General features: G+C 45.6%; 1 long non-coding RNA gene across 1 annotated transcript in view; it reads left to right on the top strand.

The window, feature by feature from the left end:
• LOC142775754 (uncharacterized) overlaps nt 1–23421 on the top strand; it is a 117263-nt gene that overhangs the window by 3168 nt on the left and 90674 nt on the right. The gene's annotated exons all lie outside the window — the stretch shown is intronic.

Below are 23421 nucleotides of genomic sequence, written 5' to 3'. Positions count from 1 at the left end.
GCTACGTCTGTCGATCGAGCAAGTAGTACAGTCACACTGGTGTTGACGAAATGGCTACGGGTCAGTGATTTGCGTGCTACGTTGTCTACAAGAGAGCTGTACGATTCGCGGAGACAAAGCACGGTGTAAGAAAAACTTCCCTCGAGCAAGGCCAGAGAACAGCAGGGCGCGAGCTTGGGACAGAAACACGTACGCCAGCGCCTACGAATCTAAGGACAAATGCACGAAATATCGTCACAGAACACCTATATATCGTCTTTCTCGATTGTACCCATAGAGTTTCCCAAAATTAACTAGAGGGCACTCTGGCACTGCGATCGTTCAGCGACCATGGGAATGATGGGTAGTACACACATTTGCCTAGTCTTCGTACTTACTGGTGGCGAATCGTACTTGCGGCTTCGTTTATTGCTGTGTTTCGATTTTGTTTTGGAAGAAAGATTACACCCTGTTGAACTTCGTGACCAAATATGGAAAGGTAATTCGAAAAAAATAGGGTGGTGATGCGCAATCACTGAACATTTGCTGATTTTTGTTTCGTAAGAAAACAGCTTCAAGCCACACGAACACACGCAGAGCCAAAAGCAGGCCAGAAGTACGAAGTTTAGACAAATGTGTGTACTACCCATCATTCCCATGCTCACTGAAGCGCCGTGCGTTGCAGCCAAGGAGGATTAAAAAGAATTGCTGGAGTGGAAGCTCCCGCAATGCCTTCCCAGCAGAAGTGAAGCCAGCTTTTGCCACTGCCAAGATGGCGGAAACATGCTCTTTTCTGATAGGGCCCACTTAGAGATCAAGTGGCTTTGATATATGTTAGTGTAAATGTGACGTTAGTTCTATAACTTAAAAAGATAGTTGTTTCCGACAAAATAACACACAGAAACGAGTATGGGTGACTGAACTTCCCAAGAACTTTGCATTTAATAAGAGGCCCACTAAGGAAAACTAGTAGCACTAAGACCCACTTAGAGCACTGTGTGACCCGAAAAAGTTTCCACATTAGACTCTTTGGGCCTGCGGGGGATACGCTATGTTCGTCTTGGGGCGTCGCCGCTGTATGGCCGAAGCATGGCGACGACCCCAACCAGCTGCATACCCAGCATTACAGAAGATTAGAATGATCATGGATCAGTATCTTACCGAACAGATTAAAACGCACGGTGAAAAAGCCTTCATCCGAAAGCATACACGTTTTTTTTTTTGGGGGGGGGGGGGGGAGTTAGGAATGGGAATATTGAATTACCTTTACTGCCGTTTTAACTCAGAAAAAAAATTGCTGCTCGTCACACGTAATATGTGAATCAGTTCCAACTTAGTGCTTTTGCGTTTCTTTTTGTCTTTCTTTTCTTGAGTAATTCATGATCTGTGCGAATATTGAAGTGCTGTGTGTTACAGCCTGTCTATGTTCTGTTGTTTGTACACGCCACTGAAGTGATTTTGTTACACCAGACATTTGTACTCACTTGAAATGTTGTTACCAGTTTGCAATAAACTTCCCTGTCTTAATCGCTTAACGGTGATACTTTATTATGCCCCTAATAAGATGGCCGCTGCAGCCACCATCTTGCCAGAGGCACGGCTTCACTACTAGGCAATGATTTCCACTCCAGCAATTTTTTTAATCCTCCTTGGTTGCAGATCCCATATACACTAACGCCAGAGTTTCCTCTAGAGTATATTGGGAAACTCTATGATTGTACATAAGCAACACGATGCAAACGTCTTAAGATTTTTCGCGCATGCGCAAAACGAGGGCTACCGCTACTGTAGTCTAGAAGTAGAGGTGTGCACCGAGGGGTCGGCGCGCCGCCACCGACAGTTTTTGCTACGTCGCCGTCACCGACGCCAACTGATCGGCGCGCTGCTGCCACTGCCACCGATGTGTTTTTTCAGCACGCCATTTAAATAAGATTTTTTTTTTTCGGCCACCTACGTTTATTTTGCACCTTCTACTACCAGTCAGGCCTTAATTCCGTCCACTTCGCAAACGCATTGAAATCGGTTCACCTGCCATTTTAAGTTAAATAAGTGGACTATAAAAAACTTGTCGACTGCTCCTAATAGTGTTGGATTAGATTCAAACGTGAATTTTAAGACACTTTTGAGTTCACAATGTTTCAGTGAATCCCAGTCAGTGACAGCACCAATGGTTGTGTTTGGCGAGGACTGTCGACATATTCCAGCTGACGAGAATATGTAATAAGTGAGGCGGGCTTTCAACAATGACGAAAGGTGTGGAACGTCGGTACTGAAATATTCATAATTATGACTCTGCAAGCGAGTCGAAGAACATCATCATCATCATCATCAACCTTACTACGTCCACTGCAGGACAAATGCCTCTCCCATGTTCCGCCAGTTAACTCAGTCCAGTGCTTGCTGCTGCCAATTTATACCCGCAAACTTCTTAATCTCATCTGCCCACCTAACCTTCTGTCTCCCCTAACCAGCTTGCCTTCTCTGGGAAACCAGTTAGTTACCCTTAATGACCAACGGTTATCCTGTCTACGCGCTACATGCCCGGCTGATGCCCATTTCCTCTTCTTGATTTCAACTATGATATCCTTAACCCCCGTTTGTTCCCTAATCCACTCAGCTCTCTTGTTGCACCTTAAGGTTACACCTACCAGTTTTCTTACCATTGCTCGCTGCATCGTCCTCAGTTTAACCTGAACTCTCTTTGTAAGACAGGGTAGCCAGCCGGTCTGAGAACTGGCTAACCTCCCTGTCCTTCCTCTTTCAATTCTCCTCCTCCTACTCCTTTTTGTAAGTTTCCAGGTTTCTACTCCGTAGCTAATAATCGGCAAGATTCAGCTGTTATATACCTTCCTCTTGAGGGGTTGTGGCAATCTACCTGTCATAATTTGAGAGTGCTTGCCAAATGTGCTCCACCCCATTCTTATTTTTCTAGTTACTTCAATCTCGTGGTTCGGCTCCGCGGTTATTACCTGCCCTAAGTAGACAGTGTTTTACAAATTGAAGTGCACTATTACCTATCTTGAAGTGCTGCTCTCTTCCGAGGTTGTTGTACATTACTTTCGTTTTTTGCAGATTAATTTTAAGACCCACCTTTCTGCTCTCCTTGTCTGACTCCGTAATCATGAGTTGCAATTCGTCCCCTGACTTACTTAGCAATGCAATGTCATCAGCCAGGGGTGCGACCTCACCGGAGACCACCATCGGTAACGCACTCTCTCACCAGAGAAGGATTTGCCACCTCCACTGTTATTACCTGCCCTAAGTGGACATAGCCTTTTACAACTTGAAGTGAACTATTACTTATGTCGAAGCACTGCTCCCTTCCGAGGTTGTTGTACATTACTTTCATTTTTTGCAGATTAATTTTAAGACCCACCTTTCTGCTCTCCTTGTCTAACTCCGTAATCATGAGTTACAATTCGTCCCCCGAGTTACTTAGCAATGCAATGTCATCGGACTGGGGTGCGGCCTCACCGGTGACCACCATCGGTAACGCACTCCCTCACCAAAGAAGGATTGGCCACCGTGGTGCAGTATCTGTCCACTACCTCCCACATACACACGTCGAAGAACAAAGGCAGTTCAAATGCGAAGGATGGGGGCCAGAACTGGGGACGGGCAAGGTAGAAGCGCGATGTGTATACAAGATATTGTTATAACTAAGGAAGGGCTCGTTGTTTAGGGCATATTTACAAAGAAAGGTAAAATGACAATTATTATACGAAATGTTCTATGAAACAGAAATGATCCCCATTATATCGGCAGGTTGAGCAAGATCAACAATATTGGACGAAATGTTGATCATCATAAATTAGGTTGTGTAAACTGTGAAGTAACGCACAGAAGATGAATGTGGACAAAACACTGAAGCGTGGGCTTGTATTTTCAACGTGCTTTGTCCTGCACGCCGTGCGATGCTCCACGCCACGCTATCAAACCAAGTAATCTGCGTTTACTTCACCAGTTTTTATCTCGGAGCTAATTGAACTACCTATAGATGACGATGTGTCACAACCGTGTTTCAAAAAGGACACCACATATGTAGCTTGCTCGGCGAGTTGGTTTATAATATTTTTTTGGAAGAACAAACTAAGGAGCTCAACCTGACAGGGCATCGAGCGAAATGTTTATGGTGAAAAGTCCACAAACCCATGTACCAGAAGCGCATTTATTAAAAATGGGCTAAGGCGTTCCCCAGCTGCACACCTAACACTCCAAAAGCAAGAAGCGTGTCAAAGTGGTTCAAACAGCTCACTTCTATGATCAACGCCACGTGTACCCGCTATCTAGCAATGCGAATTACTTATCTAGCTGTAAAGACAATGAAGAATCACTTATACATGCGTCGCGCTTTGCCCCTTTTTTGTTTTTTAAGGCTTCGAAATCTTCACGTCCATTCTATTTCTTCATTTGCCGATGACACTGATATATTGGGGACGCAGAGACTAGCGAAAAGGTCAGTTTTGTGCTTGAAGGATGTTCACACTGCCTATAGCTGTCACTAGGCCTCGACCCGTCTGATCTCTGTAGACACGGCCACACGACAAAGGAATTTCTTTCAAATCATTGTATGTCATAGGCAAAAGAAAAAAAAGATTGAACGCGAAGCTCGTGAAGCCTTCGAAATAAAAACAGAGCGAAGTGTCATGTGTGAGTGATACTCGAGCTTTCCTTACAGATAAACTTTGGCGATGATATTTTGGTGTTCCATGGAAATGGGCTGCTTCATACCACTACCTTGAAACGTTTGTTGGAAAAAAATGTACGGTTAATTGTGCAACTGTGGTTTAGATAGCCTTTTTAAGCATGTGCTTCTGGTTAGTTTATGTAGAGGCTTTTTTTAATAACATTTAGTTTTAAATCCAGCTTTTGTCTTTTCAGGTTTCTACGCTGCATTGGTGTTTTTCGTTGATTTCTTCTGGCGTAGATCAGTAAATATCATCCCTATTGTCGCCATGTGGACATATCGACCCCCTTCCTCATTCTCCCATATTTCACCATCGTGAACGCACACAAAAGGTTTTCATCAACACGTGACGTGAACGATTGATGTGTTCCAATTATAAGTCGGCAAACTCATTGATGAGTCTATTAGAGGAATCGAAAGACTCAGATTGAGGCGTGAGTCAGAGTCTGAGTGAGTCCGGCTGAGTTATACATAGGTAAGCCTCAGTCCAAGTGAGCCCGGCTGAGTTTTACCATGATGAGTCTGAGTTGGAGCGAGTTCTTAGTTCGTTTGAGGGAAATTTTCGTTAGTCTGAGTCCTTGCGAGTTCTATGCAAAAAAACTTCTTTAATAGTGTCTTTTTATTTTGCTGACCTATAGTTACAAATATTTAGTCTCATATTATGGCGTGCATTGTAATCGTGTATGTGCCGGCGTCTATTCACACAATTGATTTTCCAAATTCTAAACCTGTCTAATCCTCCACACCCTTAGTACTCGTTCCAGTGCAGGTCCTTGATAAAAACCACTTGCTCCTATCTACGAATAAAAATGATAACCTTAACTTAAACACACGTAATGAAATGGCGACATAAAATGCCCCACTGAGATGAGATATCAACATTAAAATGCTAACATGACTAAAAAGCTAATGTATACTGCCTACTTCCAAGGTGCACATCTATTTGTAATTTTTTTTGCAGTGTCACGGACCTAATGCCGTATCACGCTGGCGTGATTTCGCTATTTGAAGTTAGGATTTCCAACAAGACGTTGAAGTTTCTCCTGAAAAAACTCGTAATTTTTGGTGATGTAATAGTGATTTTATGCATCGCACTAGCTTCAACTTTAATGCTAATAGGTAATGCGTTTATAGAGTTCATCGTTCGCATACTATGACAACGTATAATGAGCAATATATGCTCATGCGTACTACAAAACTCGTATGACCTTTTCTCAGAGCAGAACGCACATCGGATTGCGATGATAACGAGAGGAAAAATTGAATAATTATTCGTAACTTCAATATTTTGTATCTAGTGTAATTCACAATTGTTTGAAATAAATGAACTTGGCTTTAAGAGGGCATGAAAGTGGGTTGTGCAGCATGTTCTGGCTCATGTGACTCTTCCGGGAATTTCAATATGCAACATCGTGATTTACATTGAGTTTGATCTACAACAATGTACCAAATCAAAGGAGAATGAGCACTGTATTCCACCTTTATAAATCATGCGGCTTCCAAGGCAACAGAGCGGCACGATTCGTGAGCATCAAGCGCCCCTACGCTCTCTCCTGCATTGAACTGCTTGTCCTCAGACGCCACTTCGGTTTTTGCATGAATAAATGTGGCGATCGGAAAATTATGGAGCGCAGAACAAAATATTCACAAGAACGAGAGAGACGGGACGGGCGCTTGAGAATGCCCTTTCGATGTACTGTTTTGCGCTAAAAAAGTTTACATCTCTACGAATTTCAAGTTTTGTAAATGTAGTGACAACACATACTATCAGCTTTTATATCATTTCCAGCCTTGAAAGCTTTCCGAGTGGATTACAAGGAGGAAGGGGGCATGGAATTAACACACCACTCCTGCCGTGTGCGACGCTTAGTCACAGGCAAAAAAAAAATCATTTCAAGCTGTAATGTGGTCAAAGATTTTTGTGGCCCCCTGAGAATTTGAGAAGCTTCTAAACACTTTGCCAGCACATCTGCAGTTCAGGATTCCGTAGCGACACAGCATAGCAGCGCCGTGTTTTTTTTGTATTTTCCTTTTTTTCTTACTCAAACTTCTTTCCATTCACAGTCTGGTTTGACAGGCGGAAGCAATTTCGGCGGTTCCTCACCCGTCATTATGTTCGCCCAGTCCATTCTGCGAAAAGCTTGATGGCACGAGCTTTTCCCAAGCTCTAGTCATTCATATTTGAGCTTTTGCGTTTTTTGTACGCCCCAAGGAATGCAGATAGGCTAGAAAACGCAGCGACGAGCTCTACTTTCCGGAGTGTGGCAGCTTGGGCTAGTTGGTATGGCATGACGATAGTTATAGCGCGAGAAAAAACGACGACACAGAGACAAGAAGGACACGAGCGCTAACTTCCAACTGAGTTTATTGCGCAGAGCGCGAAGATATATAGAGGAGACAGTAAACATGTGACAAAAACCATATGGCACAAAGAGCAAAACATGAGTAAGGGAAAAACAGAAACAAAAAGAAAAACAAAAACAAAAGCACAGAAAAAAGCAAAGAAAAGTCTATAAAGAAACAAAACAGAAAAGTAAAGATAATATAACTACTTGCGCGCACCAAAACCTTCGAGGAACCTTAGTTCCTTCTCGGACAGAGACATGGAGGGCTTGCTAATGCAAGACACCTATTCGCGTGCCATCTGCGCGGCCTCGACAACGACTCGGGTGCGTTCATCCTTGTGCTTGTACAGCGTCGCTGTGTCCTTGAAAAGGGGGGCACAGTTGACTCAGTGCAGTGTTGAGCAAGAAAACCATCTTTCCTGTTTCTAACATTGTTAGCGTGTTAGCGCTCGTGTCCTTCTTGTCTCTGTGTCGTCGTTTTGTTCTCGCGCTATAACTATCGTCTACTCTCCAGGTTTAGGGCGTGCAGCAAAGATATCTGTATTTATTTCAAAGGTGAGCATTCGGCAGAAGTCTGCTTGGTTGGGATAACCGAAAAATGAAAATAAAACAGAAAACTCTAGCCAATATTTACATTAAGAAACCCGCTGCTTTGAAGCCTGATCAGCTTTTTTCTTCAGGGGTGAGAAGGCCCGAGATGTTTACCAGAACTCGTTGCAAGCCCTGGAAGTAGAGGGAGGGCAGTGTCCCCAGTGGTGCGGTTGTTGTCTCCCACTATCTGTTGACTGTGCCAGAATTCAAAGGGGAGCCGCCGGCGAAGGTTTCCTTCTGTTTAGAAGGTCAACGCGCTGTCGGGACTGGTATGGCGGCCAACCCGCTTACAATGTTCTGCCTCTGTGCTCCATTCACTCTTCATTTGATGGAAGTCACTCCTGTGCTGCCACATTTTTTCAAGCTGTAGGACCACTTGATGTATCCTGATGCAGCCCACACTTCCAAGTCTTGCGACTCTGGCTGCCCTGCCATCGGGCCCATCCGCTTTCTCTCTACAAGCCATGGCCGTCGGATTCTTCCAAACCTTCTCCTTCGACCTACTTCAAATCTCTCTTCTCCACTCCCCCCCCCCCCCCCCCCCGCGCTGAGCCGTGCTCCCGCAAGGGCTGCAGAAGATAGTGCCTTTTCCTTTCCTTCAACCATACACATTCATTCACATTTTTTCATGGAAGTTCTTGGTTTAGCCGGCGCACGCGATCCTGCACACGACGCCTAGCGCTTTACCCGCACGAGCAAGGACTTTGGACCAACGGATGAAACTGCCGATGGTGGTGGAAGGCTTGTGGCAACATCGACTCCTGCCTTTTTAACTTCTCTGGCACCCACGATGTAGGGGATCGACACGTGGCGTTGTTGCGGCGTGGTTGGTGTCACATTTCCCCTTCTTTTCTTTTACGGAGGGCTCTGCGAATAAACGTCTTTGTAATTAACCGTTGGTACCGTGTTCACGGATTATTTTCTCTCTTCCACCACTGTGGTTACGAGTGGTGATTGGATTATTAGTTTTTTTATTGGAGTTTTCAGGTTTGTTGAGATTTCTTTATTCTTGCCCGATGAAGGTGATCTCGAACATTTTTGTACGTGTATGGTTGCTTTTCAGGGAAGCCTGCAGTAACTGATCTGTGAGGCTGGTGGGATTAGCTAAAACTCGCCTCACCCACAGCTGGCAAGCACAAAACAAAGCTGAGCGGGGGGTCATAAGAAGGCATGGAGATAGCACGGCAAAATGAATGACAAGAAATGTTTTTTTGCGCAATTAAGCACTGCTAAAGCCTTTGCCGCAGCCATTTATTTACGACCATCCCCACTTTCAGTCGTATATTACGCCCTAGCACCCTCGTCTTCAACACACTGTGATAGGAGATAAGACGGGTGCGCGTCATAAATAGCCCCTATTTTTGGACTCTATGAGCAAAGGAGCACTTACGCGAAATTTCAGCTTTTTTTTGCAACCCAGGGCTCGAAAGCAAGTTTGCTCGAGCGCGCGGTGTTGATCGTTGAAGTCATGGTTTCACAAAGCGCCGAGTGAGGCGGGACCCACAGGGGTTTTCGCATTTAGGAAAGGAATCCTGTGTTTTCGTACAAAGCTAACTGGCTAGGTGGACGCACAAAACCGCGTGCACGTGAATAACCATGATGACAAGTCTTTTCAATGAAGGTTTTGTGGGCGCTCCTGTGATCTCCTCTCCGGCGTTGTAAATATGCGTGACCCCTTCAAAAAACTCCGCTGAAGTTCGAACGCCAGCCTTTGTATTCCCGTACAAGTCTGTCCCCCCCCCTTTTCGTTTAAATGGCTCGCCAACACAAAACGCGTTACGGGGGGGGGGGGGTGTTTACGCGAATGACGAAGTCATAAATAATATGCCATAAAACGACACGCGATTCAAAATTAATTTTGAATACGTTCTGGGTGACACTATTTGTTTACAATTCATGGATGATGTGTGTATCTACACAAATCTGTTGACAGGTTATCTCACTCTCAAAATTTTGTTCAGTACTCCTTTCAAGCGAAAAAAAGGGGGAGGGTGTATGGGCTGGTATTTAGATAAAAAGGGGTCTCACCAACAAACAAGACTCAAGCACTGGTCTCCACCCCCCCCCCCCCCCGCCCGCACCTCCTTGCGTATTACAAGAATGGAGTATTTGAAAATAAAAACAAAGAAAAAAGCGCATGTAGTACTATATTCGTTTCACTCTTTTTGCGTTGTAGCACTTGCATCTTAAGTCGCTCAGCAGTTTCCCCTCATGGGAGACGAATTTGGGCCTTTTTCGTGTGTTTCATGAATCACTATATGCCATTGTGACCTATATGAATTGCCCACCTGTCTGTTACTCAAAAAAAAAAGCAGCACATTACACACGAAGACTGCAAGCTCCACTTGCCCCTACTTACCAATTGAAAAGAGGCTACTCCATTATTGATTTATTTATTGGTAGCCTAAACGCCGGAAGGCATTACAGAGGCAAGTGGTACATTTGATAATAACGAAAGGATTAACAGTTCTATGGAAGTAAAAACAATATAAAGTGTAAGTTAATAAGGAATAATACCTAGCATAGCAAGTATAACAGCATCGCTGTCAGAGTAAAAAGGAATGAAATTTCTTGAGATACAGTGTTAGCTATGTGAACAAACGGGGCGCGCTGAAAGAACATATTCAATATGTATGCTCAAAAACAAAACATTTGCCGGACATTTGCCAGTCCTCTAGCATCTCCAAGCTGTTCTCTCAGGCATCACTGTTAAAAGTAGTTAATTTCAGCTGAATAAGCAGAGAAAACACAGTTAAGTATATTTTCCCTTTTTTGAAATTGTAGTTTCGGTTTTCACGCTGCCGGCGCCGCCACCGAAGACGAAAAGTGGCCGTGCGCCGCTGCCGATAATTTTGCCCGGCGTGCGCCTTGACGCCGCCGCCGGTCGAAACCGCCTCGGCGCACCCCTCTAGAAAAGTGTTTAGAGGCGTGACCACGCCTCGCCGCCTGATCCCTTCCGCGTTGCCCGTAGTAGAGGCGCTGCAGTTGATTAGTACTGAAAGAGCTGAGCGCCCCGTGCAGGAACTGGTATGCGCTTCGGCTCCTCCGGCACACTTTCTTGATGCAGATTTCTTCGTACCTGCCTATAATTCATGTATAGCACATGATGCCATAGCCATTGAAGTATGACAATTGAATCTACTGAACTTGAGCTCTATAAAAGCTCTTGTGAGAGGTCGAAAATCATTCAGAAAGGGCGTGTTTTATACTGATTACTTCTGTCTGAATTCTTTCTTCGTTGTTTAGGCGTCTACAATATTCAGAATAATTGAGCCGATTTATTCGAAGTTAGCTCTGCTCAGAAAGCTGTGAGATTAAAAAAACAAATACCGTGTCAAACGCACGCAGAACCAGGAAGCAAAAAGTAAAGAGGCGAGAGAAAGGAAATCTGAACCCCATACACCATGAAATGTTTTCGTAATTTAACTTTTCGGGGTACACTAAAATATTTTTACTCATTCACAGTGACCACCAATTGCCAAAGTTAGTCGTTCTGCAGCACTTCCCTCCCTCCTAAAAAAGTTTTGGGCAGCCTTGCGCCAAACGTTTACAGTTGGCGAAGCTGAATATAGCGTGTCTCTGTGCATATGCGCACTGTAAATTTCACTTTTTCGACAGTGAGACGTCTTAAAACGAGTTCAAGTCTATTGCAGTCGGACAAGAAATGCACCGCCTAAAAATAGTAGCTGTGCTAAGGGGCATATTTGCATGCATATTGTTAATGGGGTGGTGACGTGTATGATCTAATGCAGCGTCTATATATATATATATATATATATATATATATATATATATATATATATATATATATATATATATATATATATATATATATATGCACTGAAAACGGCAGTGCAGCGCATGAAAGCTAGCATATAGGGACTGCAGGGGGAGCTGAGGGTGGATCGGCAGCAGAGGATGGAACTCCAGAAACAGCTCGGCACGTCGCGTGAGCAGAAGGATCGAGGCTACCGCCAGCCTGTTAGAACAAATGAAGGGTGGCCTTAGAAAAGAACGGGAAGGGCAGACCAAGCTCGAGCAGCTGGTAAAGGAGCTGATGACGCTTTGCCCCGGCCCCGAGCGGTGTGAGATGGAAGGCGTGGGTAGCGGAGAAGGCGACAGGCGGGAGGAACAGGCGAGAAGGTAGGTCAGGGGGCCGCAGTGTCTGCCCACAGCATGAAGGGTCCGAGAACATACAGCTCTGTGGCGCGGCAGTCTTCGAGCAGGGCAGAAACACGTAGGACACACGGCAGAGACAGAAACAGGTGAAGCAAAAGCAAACAGGGGCGTCATCGCAAACAGGAAGCCAGCGATTGGAGCGTAGAAGAGTCCTAGTGGTGGGGGATTCTATATAACGTGGCCAGGGTTAAGGATGGCGTCTTCACGACAGAGGAAGAAGATGGGAGACTGAGGGTGGAGGCCCAGTCAGAGAAGTGCATGGTGGATGCACTGGCTAAAGCTCGGGAGGATGTAGAGCACAGCATGGAGGGCGAAAATCTCGTCATTATAATTCATGCTCGTCTCAATGATGTGCTGAACGGCAAGGGTCAGAACCTTCAGAGACAGTTAGAAGGTGGGATGTGTAAGCTCCGAGACGCATCTGGGAGTGTGCATGTGACCATATGCACAGTCCCAGTAGTCTTGGGGCATTCTCCTGGGATTGAAAGGAGGGTAGTGGAGGCCAACTGTGTGATCAGGGGTATGAGTCGGCAGCTCGGATACAGCGTAATGGAGGTGAACCAAGATGTGTACGAGCCCGGCGCTCGCCCCTTTGCACAGCATGGCATTCATTACAGTGGTGCGACGGGCAGGAGAGTTGGTAATAGGGTGGGTCGTCAAGCCACAGCTTTTTTAGGGGGACCCAGAGCTCTGAGGCCAACAGTGTAGCCAAAGACGGTTCTGAAGGGGCACCAATATTCAGGCCACACAGAGTCCGTGGGAGAAGAAATTGACGTAAGCACAAGCTTGCGAATGTGTACTTCCACCTGAAAGATAACGCCCAGACGTGGTACATCAACGGGGAAAGAAGCATGGCTACGGGACGACTTCCACGACCCACTGATTGACACCTTTACTAGTCTCGACAGAAAGGAGAATGTGCAACGTCTCTTGGAAACTCAAATTCAAAAACCAAATGAGAGCGTTGCTATGTTCGCCGAGGACGTGACTCGTCTTTTCGGCAGGGCAGATCCCGAGATGCCGGAAGACAGGAAGCTGCGGTATCTAATGCGAGGCGTGAATGAGCAACTGTTTGTTGGGCTAGTGAGAAATCCACCAACCACAGTAGCTGAGTTCACGAAAGAAGCCACAGCTATTGAATGGGTCATACAGCAAGGGTACCGCCAGCAGAAGCCAGTCAACTTTCGAGCGAGTAGTCCCGTTACTACTGCGGCGAGCCTCTGCGACAACGACAGGCCTCTGCGGGAAGTCAGCCGGGAGATTTTGAGGGTGGAGATTCGGCAGCTTGGTTTAATTCCAGCAACCAAACCGACGCCGGCATTGTCCTTTGTCGCTGATGTTGTCCGGGATGAGGTCCATCAGGCTCTCTCTCCATCCGGATATGATGATGTGCGACGACATTTGACTTATGCTGATGCAGTCCGACGCCCCGTCGTCGCGCCTTCGGCACAGTGGACTCCAATGACTGGATCACTACCAACCCTGCAAACACAGCCGCTCTCAGCGCCGACGACTTTCCCAACCGCACCGATCTCGCCGACAAGACGAATGCCGTTTAGCCAAAATGTGAAGCCCACAACGTGGCTCATTAGTGGGTCCCCGCTTACCTACCAGCGCCGGAAAACCGATTTGTGGCGTACCGCTGACCGTCGACCGGTATGCTTTCATTGTGGCGAAGCTGGGCACGTTTACAGAGTTTGCCATTATCGCGATGCTCAGTACTCGATGTTTCCTCGCTACCATGATTACCCTACGTACGACGATCGACGCACGTACAACGACACTCCTATGAACACACCGCCGCAGAATCCAATGAGGCCCGGGTCACGTCCTCTATCTCCTGCACGGGGCACTTCACCTAATCGTCGCAGCTTTGCCGATGTCACCAGGGGCAGGTCCCCTAGCCCGCGACGGGGAGACTAGACGCAGCGACCTCGGGGGGTGGGGCTGCCAATGATCGAACTTCCGAACAGCCCCCATTGCAGACATATGACAGTTCAAAGCCACCGATGCCGAAGACGACGACAGCAACGACTAATCCGACGAATAGAACAACTGCCGACGTAACCAACGTTATCAGCGCTGACCTCGTCGTTCACATTGACGGCCACCAAGTGACGGCTCTTGTGGACATCGGCTCCCGGAAGGTGAAGGAAGGTGAAGATGTCATGGCAAGGACCCAATATAAGAACTGCAGGAGGTCAGTTGATGACACCGGTTGGAAAGTGAACGGCCCGACTCTTCATCGCTGGTTCCACCTTTGTCGCTACCCTCGTCATTCTTCACGAGTGCTGTAAACAGCTCATATTGGGAATGAATTTATTGCGCGAATACGGGGCTGTAAATGAACATCCGTGACAGAAGCGTGACATTCGCTACAAGCTCGGAGACTGCTACAGATGAGGAACACCAGCCACCTCGCTTCCATATTGCCGATGACGACGTCATACTGCCGCCACGGAGTTGTTCTCTATCCGTGCACTGTGACATCTTACAAAAGAGTACTGGCATCGCTGAACACATCAATGAGCTTGCATTCACTAGCGGCATTTCTGTTGCCAGGGCTGTCATCACTGTCATTGACGGATGCGCTGAACTCTTATTGACAAATTTCAGTAGAGAACGCCGACACATAGTTAAAGGCACGGCTATTGCTTATTTCGACGAACCAAACAGAAGATTGTCATTTAGTAGAGGAAGCAGCAGCGTCTACTATCACTACACCGACACCTGTCGACGTTGGTCCAACGTTATCTCTCATTGAGCGAGACCGCCTTCTTATGGTCATCAACAAGTTCCATGGCTGCTTCTCATCCACATCAAGAGTTGGTCAAACAGCACTGACGAAACACCGCATCATCACGGATTCCGACGCCAGAACCATCCGGCAAAATCCTTATCGAGTCGCCCCAAAGGAGCGTGAGACAATTAAAAAAACAGGTGAAAACGATGCTGAAAGATGGTCTTATTCGGCCATCTAACAGTCCTTGGGCATTACTTGTAGTACTCGTCAAAAAGAAGGACGGCAGCTTGCATTTCTGCGTCGACTACCGGAAGCTCAATCAGATCACAAAGAAGGACGTCTACCCTCTGCCGCGTATTGATGATTCATTGGATAGACTACAAAACGCACGCTACTTTTCGTCCATGGAATTGAAAAGCGGCTACTGGCAAATTGAAGTGGATGAGAGAGATCGTGAGAAGACCACCTTTGTTACGCCCGATGGACTTTATGAACTTCAGGTACTTCCCTCTGGTTTGTGTTCGGCGCCAGCAACATTCATGGACACGGTTCTGTCGGGACTTAAGTGGCACTTTTGAGGAACACTTACGAACACTTACGAAGGCTCGAAGCAGTTTTTGAAGCAATACGCTTGGCCGGTCTACTCTAAAACCTGAAAAGTGCCACTTTGGTTTCCAAGAACTTAATTCCTCGGTCACGTCATGAGCAGCCAAGGGATCCGACCCGACCCGGATAAAATTGCCGCTGTGGCAAACTTCCCGAGGCCATCAGACAAAATATCAGTGCGACGTTTCTTGGGACTTTGTGCCTATTACCGGCGGTTTATTGCTAATTTTTCGCACATTGCACGGCCATTGACACAGCTTACTCGGGAAGATACCCCCTTCAAATGGGGCGAAGACCAACAGCAGGCATTTCACGACCTTCGTCAGCGCATGCAAACACCCCCTGTGCTGGCCCACTTTGATGAAGACGCGCCAACAATACTTCATACAGACGCTAGTAATGTGGGTCTTGGAGCAGTGCTCGTACAGTCGAAGGAAAACAACGAAAAGGTGATCGCCTACGCCAGCAGGACGCTGTCCCGAGCGGAAGCTAACTACACTACGACAGAAAAAGAATGTCTTGCAATGGTATGGACAGTCTTGAAGTTTCGTCCTTATTTGTATGGCCGCCCATTCACCGCTATCAGCGATCACCACTCTCTCTGTTGGTTAGTCAACTTTAAAGATCCGTCTGGCCGTCTTGCATGATGGAGTCTTCGACTCCAAGAATTTGACTTCACTGTTGCCTACAAGTCGGGAAAACGACACACCGATGCCGACTGTCTTTCTCGGTCTCCTGTTGAGAAGGCATCCCCGGACAACGACGATGACGACACGGTCTTTCTGAGAATTGTGGACACTGCCACCTTTTCTCAACAGCAGCGTGACGATGCTCAACTGCTACCTCTCATAAATTACCTGCAAGGGCGAACAAAGAGCCTGCCGAAGTTATTTGCGAGAAGGCTGCCGTCGTACTGCTTGCGAAATGATGTTCTTTATAAGAGGAACTTTTCACCCGCCGGCAGCAGCTACTTGCTCGTCCTTCCTTCTTGAAGTTGAAGTACGTTCTCCTATTCTACACATTTCCCACATAATACGCGAATTTATAGAGGCGACACCTTTAGATACCCCAATAAGGAATTACAGGGTCCCTTGCGCATTCACCTAAGACAACACAAAGGTGAACACCATCTCCGTTTATTGTCAGTCAATGTGCAGATTCTACCCTGTCAGTCCATGAGTGTCAGCAGGATGATGCCATGGGTGCGGACCCGTCTTGTATCGCGGCCGGGGAGAGAACTGGAGTAGCATGGGCGTGGACAAGTGCTGGTACGTGTGCACGGAGGAAGGAAAGGTGTACGTGTACACCTTTCCTCCGTGTACGTGTGCCTTCAGTGGGATGGATGGATGGATGGATTGATGTGGCTGTACCCTTTAGATCGGGTGGCAGCTAACGCCACCTAGCCCAAATAATTAGTGAACCAACAACTAGATTGATCTTTTTCTTCCTTTATATAGTGAAGTTGAGGACTGGTACTTTGCAGTGAAGAATTTCCTTTTCACTACTGCCTAGACTTAAACCATCAATCAGATAACATCCTTCTAGTTAATTCTACCTGTTTAAAGTCTATTTTGCCCTTCCTGTGTCCCTAAACCCCAGTGCTTTGAAAAACTTTGCGCCATCATCCTGAACTATAAGGTAAGCCCTTTACAGAACATTATCAAGTGTTCGGCAGTTTCCTCCTTCTTTCCACATGCCCTGCATACCGTGTCTACCAATTCGTATTTGGCCCGATATGTCTTGGTTCGCATTACTCCCGTCCTGGCCTCAAACAGTAGAAAACTACCCCGAGTATTATCATAAATCCTTCCCTTGGCCATTTCCTGCTTAAAAGTTCGATATATCTCTAGTACGGACTTCTTAATCATGCCAATTCTCCACATGTCAGTCTCCGTTTCCTTCACCTTCTTCTTAACGGATAGTTCTTTTTGGTTTGGCCCGCTGCTGTTTTCTAAGTATTTACCCATCAATTTTCTGGTTCGCTTCCTCCATTTTGTACCGACAATCTTCATGTACAAGTAGCCGAAAACCCACCTAGCCTAACACTCCTCCCCCATTTCTCTCAATCGCTTCTCAAATTTTATCTTGCTGCTAGCTTCCCTGCCCTCAAATGATGTCCATCCCATATCACCTTGTATTCCCTGATTTGGTGTATTCCCGTGAGCTCCTAAAGCAAGCCTACCTATTACTCGTTGCTTAATTTCTAATCTTGCTTGAACCTCTGATCTCATGCACAAGACTGCATTGCCGAAAGTCAGACCAGGAACCATGGCACCTTTCCAAATTTATCACAACATTACACCTATTGTAATTCCACAGTGCCCTATTTTTCATCACCGCTGCATTCCTGTTTCCTTTAGTCATTACGTATATTTCGTGTTCCCTTAGGTACTAGGTCAAATTGCTTATCCATACGCCTAGGTAGTTGTATTTATTCTTTATCTCTAACACGACCTCCTGTATTGTAACCTCACTACCTTTATTATCATTAAAAATCACGACTGCTGATTTTCCTTTACTGAATCTCAAATCTAACTTATCTCCTCCATTCCCGCAGATGTCGATCAATCTCTGCAAATCTTCCTTGTTGTCGGCCATTAGAACTATATCATCTGCGTACGTCAATACTGGTAGTGCCTGTTGAACGTTTTTTTCTTGTTTCACGAAAGAGAGGTTGAAGCCAAGTCCACTCCCTCTAATATGGCCTCTAATCTTTGTAGGTACATCATGAATAACAAGGGTGATGGAGGACACCCCTGCCTAAGCCCCCGTTTTCTCTGTGGGCTCGGATACTTGTTTTTCCCATTTTGTAACTACATTGTTACTTTTATAGATATCCTTTAAGAGCTTAGTGACTACATCCTCTACACCTAGTGTGTCCAGTATTCTCCACAAGTCCTCTTGAACCACGCTATCGTACACTCCCTTGATATCCAAAAATGCTAGCCACAGGGACCTGTGTTCCTTTTCTGCTATTTCGATGCACTGCGTCAGTGAGAACAGATTGTCTTCCAACCTCTTTTGTTTCCGAAACCCATTTTGCAGTTCCCCCAGCACCCCATCATCCTCTATCCATGTCTGCAGTCTTTCCTTTATAATCTGCATCGCCAGCCTGTAGACCACTGATGTCACTGTTATAGGACGGTAGTTGTTTATGTCAGCTTTGTCGCCCTTTCCTTTATAGATCATGCTCATCCTGCTAAGTTTCCATCCATCGGGGACCTCACCATCGATTATTGTTTTGCTCACTGTCTTTCTCAAAGTCAGTTTTGACTTCGGACCCAATGTCTTTATCAGCATAATTAGAATACCATCTGGGCCTGTTGATGTACTACTAGGAACCCTCTTCTGAGCCCTTTCCCATTCTCATTGTGAAAATGGAGTCATTGCGCCACTTGATCCATCCTTTTCTATTGTGGTGCATAAGGCACTTGTTTATTGAAATTTTTCTGTCACCCTTGTTCTTATATATTGAATAGCTTCGTCCCCTTCTAGCCTAGCACCTTGAGCTGTAGTTATAAACCTCTGCTCTAGGCTTGTCTCATTTCTTAGGGAGTTTAGATGGTTCCGAAATTTCGCAGCTGCCTTTCTATTCTTTTTATGTACTTCTGCCAGCCACTGAGCCCCCTTTCTTCTAATCTTTTCATTTATCAAAAGAGATGCTTCCCTTCTACAGCTTAGGAAGATGTCCCATTTTTTTTAACATCATCTGTCGGTTCACCCTCTGCTTAGCATGTCTGTGTTCCCTAGAGGCTTCCTGGCGTTTTGCTATAGCTCTCTTAACTTCCCCATTCCACCAACTCTTGGGTTTGTGTCTTCTTTTCCGGGGTGACTTGGCATGTGCCTTAGCAAGCTCTAGCGCAAACAGTCTAATTAGATTCGTGTATGTTCACACTGTTTTATTATCCTCAGTGATTACTTTCTCAATTTGTTTAGTAGCAATTTCTATTTGCTTTTCTGAATAAAAATTTTCCTGTAGTTGCTCATCTTGTCTCTTTCTTACTTTCAGTGCTCTTCCAAAACTTAGCTTGATACGTTTGTGATCACTACCCATACTTCTGGAGCCACCTTCATCTATGTGCATTCCTCTGAGCCTATCATACATCCTATTAGACATCAGTGCATAATCTATCGTCGACTGCAGCCTTCCTACCTCCCATGTTATTTGCCCTTCACGCTTCTCCGTACTGTTGCAAATGACCAAATCATGCCTTTCACACATATCCATGATCATTTTACTTGTTGGGTTAGTATACTCATCTATATCTTCTATGCGCACATTAATATCTTCTAGTATAATTATCTTGCGCCCTCCTCCTGATTCCTCAATGTCCTTTGATATACACTCCACCACTGCCTGGTTTTCCTCTCTGGCCTTTGCTCCCATCCAGAAGTACACCAAACCAAGGAGTATCATCTGCCCATCTACTTTCCCTCTTGACCATAAATGTTCCATGCATACCTGCTTGACACTTTGCCAACCCATACTTTTATGTATGAATGCACCAATTCCACCCCCCTTTTGCCGCCTTCTGTTTTATTGCAATATTCCCATATGTAGTCCGGATTGCAAGAAGGTTGCTCCATGTCCCCAAGATGTCTCTCCACAACACCATTTACCATCAGCTCCTCCTGCCTCAACTGCTCTTCTATCTCTTCCCACTTTAACCCATTCCTATTCATTTGGTTTTTGAATTTGAGCTACCAAACTTATTCTAAACCTATTCATTTGGTTTTTGAATTTGAGCTTCCAAGAGACGTTGCGCATTCTCCTTTCTGTCGAGACTAGTAAAGGTGTCAATCAGCGGGTTGCGGAAGTCGTCCCACGTAGCCATGCTTCTTTCCCCGTTGATGTACCACGTCTGGGCGTTATCTTTCAGGTAGAAGTACACATTCGCAAGCTTGTGCTTACGTCAATTTCTTCTCCCACGGACTCCGTGTGGCCTGAATATTGGTGCCCCTTCAGAACCGTCTTTGGCTACACTGTTGGCCTCAGAGCTCTGGGTCCCCCTAAAAAAGCTGTGGCTTGACGACCCACCCTATTACCAACTCTCCTGCCCGTCGCACCACTGTAATGAATGCCATGCTGTGCAAAGGGGCGAGCGCCGGGCTCGTACACATCTTGGTTCACCTCCATTACGCTGTATCCAAGCTGCCGACTCATACCCCTGATCACACAGTTGGCCTCCACTACCCTCCTTTCAATCCCAGGAGACTGCCCCAAGACTACTGGGACTGTGCATATGGTCACATGCACACTCCTAGAGGCTTCTCGGAGCTTACGCATCCCATCCTCTAACTGTCTCTGAAGGTTCTGATCCTTGCCCTTCATCCCATCAGGGTAAGTGGCCCTTTTGCGCCCCCTGCCGAGTCCCACGCCCACCACCATCCGTACCACCCTTCGAAACATTGCTGCAAATAATGAGGTTTTTCATTGCCTCCATGATCAGACCGCCTTGAGCAATCTCGGATATCACGCGATGACGGGATCACGTGAAGTCACATGACGTTTTAATGATGTCACATTTTTTGGCGGTGTCTGACGCCATAGATGTGGTCACCGCCACGTTATGATTTTTCAGATCACTCGACGTTGTCAACGCGGGACGCAAACAGTCAAGTTTAAAATTTGATGAGGCATCTACCGTTCTCGCCGAAAAATTTAAAAAAAAATTGTGTCGGTGGCTATGGCATCCCGTGATGGTTGCGTCAACAAGAGCGACGCGAAAATTATCGCGTCATCACGTCACCATAGGATGCCATCGTGACATCACGGATCACAGAGTGTGTACGGTCACACATGTTACACATTTTGTAACGTTCCGGGCCTTACACATAATGTGTAAAGTCATCATGATGATCTAATGATCACGTCACCACACGACGTCGTTGCTTTGAACTGCTTGTGAGATCGGCCCACCAATCAGGGAGACCGAGAAAAACCAGGTGACGTACTAAATGCTTGGAATGCCTCCACTCATAGAACCAGCGCAAAACCACTTCAGGCGCAGAAAACCTTCGGATGGGTGTGAAAAGGACCAATGAACTGACTGAATAAAAAAAAAGACGGCTTTCACCTTTAAGTCGTCTTGGCTGAATCCAAAAAAAAAAAACACTGCAAGTTTTTATTGCACTCTTACTGAGTGTTTATTTTGCTCTTTAGAGCTTGGTTATGTTCAATCGTATCTGCTTGTTATTCACCATAAACCAGAGGCCTCACCTATTGTGGCTTCCCGAATCTCGTTTATTTTTTTTTTTTTGGGGGGGGGGGAGGTGAGAGGGGTTCCTTGTGTCAGGACAAAGAGTCCTAGTTGTAGTTTCATTATTACGGATACAAAAGCGACACTTGCAGCCAGGTAACATTGCCAACTGATGTAAGTGCTACTGCGATATTCTATACATTTCCCACACTAACAGAGGCTTACACTATTGCTTTTAAAGTCACAGTCTTACCGTTAGCAGCCTTGCACAGCTTTACTTATCAATGTTTTCTGGCTTGAGCATACTGTGCCCAAACACTGAGTGCTTATCACCACCATCAGAATGCTCTATTCTGCGGAATTTTTCCTTCTGAATACGCCTGAAGTGAGTCCTTCAGATGTTTTGTCTATGCCCATATTGGCAAAGGTGACATGAACAGCTGTATATCTGTAATAAAACAAGGGATCACAGGAGCTCCAACAGTAAAATAGAATATCGTATAAATTGTACACACTAACCCTCATTCTGTTACATATTTCTTCACATTTTTACCTTTTGCACATTAAGGTCGAAAATTTTTAAGTTCTTAACAGGAACCACACAGAGACATGCCGTCTCTGTGTGGTTTTTGTTATTAACTTAAATTTTCGACTTGAATGCGCAAAAGATAACAATGGGAAGAAATATGTAACAGAATGAGCATTAAAGTGTACAATTTACACAATATGTTTTAAGCTGCTTCATAAAAAGTACTGCAAAGTCAAATGCGCAGAATATTCTCGCTTTATGAAGTGCGACACGCCGCTGCAATAACTATGTAATCTCCGCACCCGACAGCACTCACTTGATGTCCGATCTATAGGCGTGCTGGTAGCTGGTTTTTAGTATACTCTCAGTGTCCCGAGTGCAAAGTTTCTAAGGCACAACTTTTGAAACAGGCAATTAGAACTTCAATCCACCAGCATAGTGGGGCTCAAACACATTTATAGGGGTCGAATCTGACATTGATTATCATGTGCGAAGTGCCACGGTCTTGAACCGCAAATTGTGCGGAAGCATATCACGAGTGATAGTGCTTAACATATAATACTAATAGTAAAGCTGCACGGTCATGCTGAAAATACAACAAAAGAGAAAAAGCTTCCGCTACAAGGAAATACGACGAACAAAGCGAATGGGCTCACCGCGAAAGGCGAGTAATGTTTCCAATTCAATGGACTCTTTCGCGGGTACATTAACATTTTTCCGGGTCACTAGTAAGTCAAGGATGCATATTGTTTGCTGACATGTTGCTCAGCGTTGTGCCTGTTGTGTGAGTGCAAATTGAAACAGGGTTATCACGTGCGATATTTCCGCAAGGATGCATTCGTACGCCCCCACGCTGTGGGAAACGAGGTGAGTCAACGCTTCTGCGAGCAGACGACACTCCACCGGCGCTCTGGCTTCACATAGTGCTTTGCGAGCAGCCTAGGTGGCGCGCGCTAATTTTTGGAAAGTTCCATTCTAGCCACCATAAAGCTTGGCACTTTTCTTAGGCACTTTCACGAGTGGCTGTGTTATGAAAGCCAGTGTCAGGACACAGAAATACGATACCAAGTAGCACTTTCATGCAAAGGTTTTTGTTGTCTGGAAACCCCACCAGGCCTGCACAGCACAATCACAGTGAAAGCTAGAAAAGTGGCCTTTCTAAAACCTTTTTAAACACACTTTGGGTAACTACTGCAAGCACACTTGCAGGGTGTAGCAGAGACTCTGGAGGCAAAGAGTTTCAAACTCTATGTCTGGAGGCATTTGTTTGTTTAAGCAGTGGCACATACCCACTCAGGGGGATTGGCCGTGAAAGCTTGTAGTAGCTTATATGAGATACACTGATTGTTACTAAAAGAACCATGAAAAAAAATGAGTAAATTATCTTTCAAAAATAAAATAACAAAATGAAGATAAATCAATAAAAGAAAAAGAGCTAATATTATATCAGAAGACCGAAATTTTGAGTATAGACCAGGTTGAGTTTACCTCACCCAATAAAAATCAAATGTATGTCTGACATTCATTCACATTACCAGTTATATGACAAGTATTCGTCAAGA

This window comes from Rhipicephalus microplus, chromosome X (assembly GCF_043290135.1).
Source record: "Rhipicephalus microplus isolate Deutch F79 chromosome X, USDA_Rmic, whole genome shotgun sequence".
Taxonomy (NCBI): domain Eukaryota; kingdom Metazoa; phylum Arthropoda; class Arachnida; order Ixodida; family Ixodidae; genus Rhipicephalus; species Rhipicephalus microplus.
The sequence above is the reverse complement of the archived record's forward strand: the minus strand, read 5'-3'. Positions and strand labels throughout refer to the sequence as shown.